The sequence below is a fragment of the Pecten maximus genome, chromosome 16 (assembly GCF_902652985.1).
Source record: "Pecten maximus chromosome 16, xPecMax1.1, whole genome shotgun sequence".
NCBI lineage: Eukaryota > Metazoa > Mollusca > Bivalvia > Pectinida > Pectinidae > Pecten > Pecten maximus.
The window spans coordinates 37,260,006-37,270,944 of NC_047030.1; the positions used below are offsets into that span (position 1 = coordinate 37,260,006).

Below are 10,939 nucleotides of genomic sequence, written 5' to 3' on the forward strand. Positions count from 1 at the left end.
AACTGTATACTATAGAACTATGTACAAACTGTATATTATAGAACTATGTATATTATAGAACTATGTATACTATAGAACTATGTACAACACGTATATTATAGAACTATGTATACTATAGAACTATGTACAACACGTATATTATAGAACTATGTATACTAAAGAACTATGTATATTATAGAACTATGTATACTATAGAACTATGTATACTATAGAACTCTGTACAAACTGTATATTATAGAACTATGTATACTATAGAACTATGTATACTATAGAACTATGTACAAACTGTATACTATAGAACTATGTATACTATAGAACTATGTATAACATGTATATTATAGAACTACGTATACTATAGAACTATGTACAACATGTATATTATAGAATTACGTATACTATAGAACTATGTATACTATAGAACTATGTATAACATGTATATTATAGAACTATGTATACTATAGAACTATGTACAACATGTATATTATAGAACTACGTATACTATAGAACTACGTATACTATAGAACTATGTATACTATAGAACTATGTATACTATAGAACTCTGTACAAACTGTATATTATAGAACTATATATACTATAGAACTATGTATACTATAGAACTATGTACAAACTGTATACTATAGAACTATGTATACTATAGAACTATGTATAACATGTATATTATAGAACTATGTATATTATAGAACTATGTACAACATGTATATTATAGAACTATGTATACTATAGAACTATGTACAACATGTATATTATAGAACTATGTATACTATAGAACTATGTACAAACTGTATACTATAGAACTATGTATACTATAGAACTATGTACAAACTGTATATTATAGAACTATGTATACTATAGAACTATGTATACTATAGAACTATGTACAAACTGTATACTATAGAACTATGTATACTATAGAACTATGTATACTATAGAACTATGTATACTATAGAACTATGTATACTATAGAACTATGTACAACATGTATATTATAGAACTATGTATACTATAGAACTATGTATACTATAGAACTATGTATAACATGTATATTATAGAACTATGTATATTATAGAACTATGTATACTATAGAACTATGTACATGTATATTATAGAACTATGTATACTATAGAACTATGTACAAACTGTATACTATAGAACTATGTACAACACGTATATTATAGAACTATGTATATTATAGAACTATGTATACTATAGAACTATGTACATGTATATTATAGAACTATGTATACTATAGAACTATGTACAAACTGTATACTATAGAACTATGTACAACACGTATATTATAGAACTATGTATACTATAGAACTATGTATATTATAGCTATGTATACTATAGAACTATGTACAAACTGTATACTATAGAACTATGTATAACATGTATATTATAGAATTACGTATACTATAGAACTCTGTACAAACTGTATATTATAGAACTACGTATACTATAGAACTATGTACAAACTGTATATTATAGAACTACGTACATGTATACTATAGAACTTTGTTCAAACTGTATATTATAGAACTACGTATACTATAGAACTATGTATAACATGTATATTATAGAATTACGTATACTATAGAACCCTGTACAAACTGTATATTATAGAACTACGTATACTATAGAACTATGTACATGTATATTATAGAACTATGTATACTATAGAACTCTGTACAAACTGTATATTATAGAACTACGTATACTATAGAACTATGTATATTATAGAACTATGTATACTATAGAGCTATGTATACTATAGAACTATGTATAACATGTATATTATAGAACTACGTATACTATAGAGCTATGTATACTATAGAACTATGTACAACATGTATATTATAGAACTATGTATACTATAGAGCTATGTATACTATAGAACTATGTATAACATGTATATTATAGAACTACGTATACTATAGAACTATGTACAACATGTATATTATAGAACTACGTATACTATAGAACTACGTATACTATAGAACTATGTACAACATGTATATTATAGAACTACGTATACTATAGAACTCTGTACAAACTGTATATTATAGAACTATGTATACTATAGAACTATGTATACTATAGAACTCTGTACAAACTGTATATTATAGAACTATGTATACTATAGAACTATGTATAACATGTATATTATAGAACTACGTAAACTATAGAACTATGTATAACATGTATATTATAGAACTATGTATACTATAGAACTATGTATAACATGTATATTATAGAACTACGTATACTATAGAACTACGTATACTATAGAACTATGTATACTATAGAACTATGTATACTATAGAACTATGTATAACATGTATATTATAGAACTACGTATACTATAGAACTCTGTACAAACTGTATATTATAGAACTATGTATACTATAGAACTATGTATACTATAGAACTCTGTACAAACTGTATATTATAGAACTATGTATACTATAGAACTATGTATATTATAGAACTATGTACAAACTGTATACTATAGAACTATGTATATTATAGAATTACGTATACTATAGAACTATGTACAACATGTATATTATAGAACTACGTATACTATAGAACTCTGTACAAACTGTATATTATAGAACTATGTATACTATAGAACTATGTATACTATAGAACTCTGTACAAACTGTATACTATAGAACTATGTATACTATAGAACTATGTACAACATGTATATTATACTAGTACAAAGTATATATGACTATGTTATATAGAATAGTATTATAGAATTGTACAGTATTATAAATAGAAGAATTAAACTGTATATGTATAGAAAGTATATAGACTCGACAAGATAAGACAGTACTAAAATTTGTAACTATTTAACAGAAAAAACAGTTCTATAGAATGTACAACTGTATAATAGATGTATTGATGAATTAGAAAATACAATGTTTATAGACAGTTTAACATAAGTACATAATAGATAACATGATTTATAGAACTAGATTGACTTACAAGTTATAACTAGTATCTAGACTGTAAATGATATATGAACATTATACGTAAATTTGAACTAGTTACTAGACTGTAATTATTGAAATATACCTAAACTATATAGAAGTAAATGTATATAAAATAAGATAAAAATAGAATGAACTGTAACGTATAAGAATTGTTATGATATTAATAATGATAACGTTTGAAGTTAAGAAACGTATATAGATATATATAGAACTAATTAATATAGAACAGTTTTAGATTGTAAAAGTAATTAGAATACGAATAGACCGTCAAGTTATAATACAACATAGAAGTCAAACTATTAGAATAGTATTAGAATTGTAACTGTATTAGACTCGTAATGAACTAAATGTAAAGAATTAGTTACAAGACGTACAAAGTATATTAAAATATATATAACTGTATATGAATAACGTATATATGATTAGTACTAAATCGTACAATTATATAACTAGAACGTAGAAGTATACGTATACTATAGAACTATGTATAACATGTATATTATAGAACTACGTATATTATAGAACTATGTACAAACTGTATATTATAGAACTACGTATACTATAGAACTATGTATACTACTTAATTCGTCATTTTTTGCATGTTTAACCCCACTAGTGAGAACTGTTTGATTTATAAATTCTATTCTGCAGGTCGAGAACGGAGAGGAGCGAGAGAGGAATCCATGCATCAAGTCACACTTCACTGAACATGTTACACACCAATGACCGCCGTCATCCAGATCATTATGTTGTCAGATTGTCACGCGCGCGCGCGCATTACTTGTCCATGTTTATGTTAACATTAATACATGTGTAGGCTTAAGTACAAAAACTTGTTCGTCGTGTTTTCTTTACCATCAGTCTCACTAGGTAACACACACCTGTCGAATCAAGAGTAGGTAACACACACCTGTCGAATCAAGAGTAGATTGTCACGCGCGCGCGTGCATTACTTGTCCATATCTATGTTAACATTAATACATGTGTAGGCTTAAGTACAAAAACTTGTTCGTCGTGTTTTCTTTACCACCAGTCTTACTAGGTAACACACACCTGTCTAATCAAGAGTAGATAACACACACCTGTCTAATCACGAGTAGGTAACACACACCTGTCTAATCACGAGTAGGTAACACACACCTGTCTAATCACGACCAGGTAACACACACCTGTCTAATCACGAGTAGGTAACACACACCTGTCTAATCACGAGTAAGTAACACAAACATCTCTAATCACGAGTAGGTAACACACACCTGTCTAATCACGAGTAAGTAACACACACCTGTCTAATCACGAGTAGGTAACACACATGTCTAATCAAGAGTAGGTAACACACACCTGTCTAATCAAGAGTAGGTAACACACACCTGTCTAATCACGAGTAGGTAACACACACCTGTCTAATCACGAGTAGGTAACACACACTTGTCTAATCACGAGTAGGTAACACACACCTGTCTAATCAAGAGTAGGTAACACACACCTGTCTAATCACGAGTAGGTAACACACACTTGTCTAATCACGAGTAGGTAACACACACCTGTCTAATCAAGAGTAGGTAACACACACCTGTCTAATCAAGAGTAGGTAACACACACCTGTCTAATCAAGAGTAGGTAACACAAATATCTCTAATCACGAGTAGGTAACACACCTGTCGAATCTCGAGTAGGTAACACACACCTGTCTAATCAAGAGTAGGTAACACACACCTATCTAATCACGAGTAGGTAACACACACCTGTCTAATCTCGAGTACATGTAGGTAACACAAACATCTCTAATCACGAGTAGGTAACACACACCTGTCTAATCAAGAGTAGGTAACACACACCTGTCTAATCAAGAGTAGGTAACACACACCTGTCGAATCAAGAGTAGGTAACACACACCTGTCTAATCAAGAGTAGGTAACACACACCTGTCTAATCAAGAGTAGGTAACACACACCTGTCTAATCAAGAGTAGGTAACACACACCTGTCTAATCGCGACCAGGTAACACACACCTGTCTAATCAAGAGTAGGTAACACACACCTGTCTAATCAAGAGTAGGTAACACACACCTGTCTAATCACGAGTAGGTAACACACACTTGTCTAATCAAGAGCAGGTAACACACACATCTCTAATCACGAGTAGGTAACACACACTTGTCTAATCAAGAGTAGGTAACACACACCTGTCTAATCACGAGTAGGTAACACACACTTGTCTAATCAAGAGCAGGTAACACACACATCTCTAATCACGAGTAGGTAACACACACCTGTCTAATCACGAGTAGGTAACACAAACATCTCTAATCAAGAGTAGGTAACACACACCTGTCTAATCACGACCAGGTAACACACACCTGTCTAATCACGAGTAAGTAACACACACATGTCTAATCACGAGTAGGTAACACACACCTGTCTAATCAAGAGTAGGTAACACACACCTGTCTAATCACGAGTAGGTAACACACACCTGTCTAATCACGAGTAGGTAACACAAACATCTCTAATCACGAGTAGGTAACACACACCTGTCTAATCACGAGTAGGTAACACACACCTGTCTAATCACGAGTAGGTAACACACACCTGTCGAATCTCGAGTAGGTAACACACACCTGTCTAATCACGAGTAGGTAACACACACCTGTCTAATCAAGAGTAGGTAACACACACCTGTCTAATCACGACCAGGTAACACACACCTGTCGAATCTCGAGTAGGTAACACACACCTGTCTAATCACGAGTAAGTAACACAAACATCTCTAATCAAGAGTAGGTAACACACACCTGTCTAATCACGAGTAGGTAACACACACCTGTCTAATCACGAGTAGGTAACACACACCTGTCTAATCACGAGTAGGTAACACACACCTGTCTAATCACGAGTAGGTAACACAAACATCTCTAATCACGAGTAGGTAACACACACCTGTCTAATCACGAGTAGGTAACACACACCTGTCGAATCACGAGTAGGTAACACACCTGTCGAATCTCGAGTAGGTAACACACACCTGTCTAATCACGAGTAGGTAACACACACCTGTCTAATCACGAGTAGGTAACACACACCTGTCTAATCACGAGTAGGTAACACACACCTGTCTAATCACGACCAGGTAACACACACCTGTCTAATCACGAGTAGGTGCATTGTAACTATCGCAGGTAAGTCAGCACGTACATAACCACGATTTATGATAAGCTGTCAAAGAGGTACACTTTAAAATAGGATATATACCGCAACCATGTAACACGTATGACACCCTCTTACTTTAAAGTGTGTTTCTGGAAACAAAGGTAAATTATATTTAACAGGTATGACACCCTCTTACTCTTAAGAGTAAAAAGAAAAGTTTTAGGACAACACAGAAAGTTCGTGAAAGCTCATATGGATCAGACATATTTCACCAAATAACCATGCCGCTCACAAGTGTCTGTAGTAGGTAGTACGAGCGTTGGTTTGACCAGATTTGACTTCATAAAAGCATAAACTCGATTCTCTTTTGACCTTGAAAAGCAAATGGCGGCTGTGGATAATATAAACCCAATTATATCATACAGGGAGGCATCTAAATCATTAAAACGCTCAAGATTATAAGACGCTATGAAGAACTCCAACATAGACAGAAGTCAGTCTGTAGGAAAAGTAGTTCAACCGCAGAGTCTGAAGTAAAATATGCAGATTTCTGAAAGTAGCTTCAAACTCCACTCTCGAAAACATTCCTCACACTGTGCTCAGATATCTTAACACAGAGACATATATACAGATATATATATGTCTCTGCTTAACAGAATCGAATATGGACATTTTAGTAATTGAAATGCCTCCCTATATGCCATATCTGTGCGATATGATTCACAACCGCCATTTGCATTTCAAGGTCAATAGAAATGCAAATTAGGGCTGTTCTTTATTAAGTTGATTAAACGAGAAATGGTTGTTTGAGACGGTTGTCATGGTTAACAAGTAAAATTTAATGTGAAAGCACACGTTATATATTTAATTCGGCACTTTTTCGATCTATGTGTAGTGCCAAAAACGTATCATGACTTACGTAAAAAAAAACAAAAAAAACCTTCGGGACTTCAAAAGGCAATAATTGGTGGAATTCATACCAATCTTATCAATCTTATCCCACCGCTGTCTCCAAATGTAGCGTGCACCGGGGGTACAACGGAACGGTCACAGAGGTATGGCCAAGTGTAACGTCTGACACCATCAGCTGCCATCAGGTGAAATGAGTTATTGAAAACATGCATAGAAAATGTTTCTCACAAAATAAGTTATTCTCTGGCGTTAATATAGTATTAGAGGACAGAATAAGGGCGAAATGTAGATACAAGTAACATTTGTTACTTTCATTATAACATACTTTGTCGGTGTTCACGGGTGTGCAGTTTTCTTGTTTCATGAAAGATAAATTATTATCTTACCTGCACGTGTGTTATCCTGTACCTATGTTTTATGTCAAACTATCAATAATTTTGGGAGAAAACTGACGAGAAACATCACAAAGTCACATCCATTTCCATGTCCACAATATCCAAAACAGTGGCTGAAGTGACAAGGCTTTGTATGCACTGAGAGTGATTACTACTGATGAATAGGTGGCTTCTCAGCTATACGAATAAAGGTGTGTTTGTGCATGCGCGCACGTGCTACAGGTATTTCTAACACGTTTATATTATGAGTACCCTTTAGTCCGAAGGCCTGATAGTGCGAAAATTGGTAAATATCATTAATACATGTTGTATAGTAATGTTGATGAATAGTTTTATGTCTTAGCAGAGGCGTCTCTGGTCATAACAGAGACCTGGTCATATAACAGAGACCTGGTCATAATAACTCGAAATTGTTACTTCATTTTTTAAATATTATTTTTCAAATCAGTAATTAGTTTAATACAGATAAAAATCTTGTAAATTGCTTCTGTAGCTCGACGAAGTGACAACGCGACATAACATCGATCCTTAATTATTCAACGCATCACAACAAAAAATGCTCCTATAACCGACCAGAACGATTTACCCCAAAACACCTAAAAACACCAAAAAACTATCCAAAAACACCTCACAACATCAACAAATTACATGAAAACGTCATTAGAAAATGATATGTATATATTAACATATCAAATACAGCTATTGATACCTTCTTTTGTTGACTTATCGGCGAGAAGGGTTTTGACGGCGAGGGAGATAACTCTGTATTGTGATCTTGACCGATATCTACATACAAAAAAGAATGTACTAAAATAATTATGAGTAACTATATATATATTTGTGCCAATTCATTGGCAATTCACCTATGTCATAATTGTTGTGGCATACTATGTACTGAATAGACATGATATCAACTGGATACGTATAGTTCTTTGGACTTCTTTCCACGTGGTCGGTTTTATTGTATGACTGTTTGTAAGAGTTATCTCCCTCGCCGTCAAAACACTACTCGCCGATAAGTCAACGAAAGATGTATTTGATGTGTTAATATATACATATTAATTTCTAACGGTGTTTCCATGTAATGTGTTGATGTTTTTGGATGTTTTTGGGTGTGTTTGGGTAGTTTTTGGGTGTTTTTAGGTAAATCGTTCGACCCCTATAACCGGCCACCATCATCACGATGCGAGTGCCAGGAACGACAACTCTGGGTATACGTAGAGACTGAATTTTCCAATCTACGTAAGCGATGGCGGAAATTGTGGTTATTTTGATTAATATCATTGTCCAATTCATTATGCACTGCTCACTTTGAGGCATTTTTTTTATCATCAGAAAACGCTTAAATTACGTTGACAAGTCCATTCAAAATGGCGCCGTCAACAAGTGATGTCGGCGCTTTTTGGCACAAAGATTTTTTTCTTTCGGGTATTTATTACTTTTTTCCGCATGTACATGTAGATATTCTGTCATACTCGTGATATACATGTATATATTGTCATACTCGTGATATACATGTATATATTGTCATACTCGTGATATACATGTTATATATTCTGTCATACTCGTGATATACATGTATATATTGTCATACTCGTGATATACATGTATATATTGTCATACTCGTGATATACATGTATATATTCTGTCATACTCGTGATATACATGTATATATTGTCATACTCGTGATATACATGTATATATTGTCATACTCGTGATATACATGTAGATATTCTGTCATACTCGTGATATACATGTATATATTGTCATACTCGTGATATACATGTAGATATTCTGTCATACTCGTGATATACATGTATATATTGTCATACTCGTGATATACATGTATATATTCTGTCATACTCGTGATATACATGTATATATTGTCATACTCGTGATATACATGTATATATTGTCATACTCGTGATATACATGTATATATTGTCATACTCGTGATATACATGTATATATTCTGTCATACTCGTGATATACATGTATATATTGTCATACTAGTGATATACATGTATATATTGTCATACTAGTGATATACATGTATATATTGTCATACTCGTGATATACATGTATATATTGTCATACTCGTGATGTACATGTATATATTCTGTCATACTCGTGATACACATGTATATATTGTCATACTCGTGATGTACATGTATATATTGTCATACTCGTGATATACATGTATATATTGTCATACTCGTGATATACATGTATATATTCTGTCATACTCGTGATATACAAATGTACATGTCTATATTCTGTCATACTCGTGATATACATGTATATATTCTGTCATACACGTGATATACATGTATATATTGTCATACTCGTGATGTACATGTATATATTCTGTCATACTTGTGATATACATGTATATATTCTGTCATACTCGTGATATACATGTATATATTCTGTCATACTCGTGATATATATGTGCCAACTGATGATTGGTCAACAGTGGTCAAACGTAGACATAAACGATTTGATAAGGGTAATATGTTTCCCGAGAAAGGAAGTGAACAACGCAGCAACCAGACAAAGTCTCGCGATTCAAATACAGACAGGCATTTGGGTTCACAATGCTATGGGGACAACGACTACAACCAACACAGACTTGTTCCGAAGACAAGTTCATTCACTGGTATAATGCGACGTCGAGTGACGCGTTTAGTGCTGGCCAATGTAACGGCGGATAGGCCATTCGAAGTGGTTGAGCAAGGAATCCGGCAACATTGCAGTGAAAATGACGTAGTTGTCACATTTGTGAAATTACTCAGAATGAAAGAGGAAACAAGGTTCCGTATACCATCATTTACTGTTAAAGTGAATGTTGCTGCAAGGAACATATCGATGGTACTAGACCCAAACTTTTGGCCAGACGGAGTAACTTGTCGCGAATGGATTTCCCGCGGAGTAAATGAACACAGGAGTCTTCTCCAATGATTCTTGATGCAAAACCAACGTTTAAATTTGTCATCATACTTACACTGCTTCCGATCATGATTAATTTTTGTACATGGAATGCAAGAGGTGTGATGTATGGGACATCATTTTTAACGAAACATTTAAACAACACAGATATATGCGTCGTATGTGAACATTGGCTAAACAAGACAACTTTTGGGTTCTTGGAAAACATCGATGAAAAATTTCATGCCACTGGAACTATAAACCAGAATAATGTATCACTACGGGGGTCTGGAGGTGTAGCGATCTTGTCGCGAAAGTCAATGTTCAGTACAATACGTCAACTAGACACTGATAACATAGATAACATTACAGCGGTTTCCTTAAGTAACCAAAACATAGAACGGATATTTGTGATCGGCGCGCTGCTGCCTTCCAGCAACAAAACAGATAAGCAGTATTGTAATAGTGTATATGAGTTATTTGCTCTATATGATCAATGTTGCGAGCAAGGGACAACGTTCGTGTGCGGCG

The 10,939-nt window shown here is 33.5% G+C and overlaps 1 protein-coding gene across 1 annotated transcript in view; it reads right to left on the minus strand.

Moving 5' to 3' along the window:
- LOC117345137 overlaps nucleotides 1-7,834 on the minus strand; it is a 165,112-nt gene extending 157,278 nt beyond the window's left edge. Inside the window, exon 1 of the mRNA XM_033908122.1 lies at nucleotides 7,472-7,834. The gene's annotated coding sequence lies outside the window, so the exon portion shown is untranslated. The remainder of the gene's footprint in view (nucleotides 1-7,471) is intronic.
- Between the last annotated feature and the right edge of the window lie 3,105 nt (nucleotides 7,835-10,939).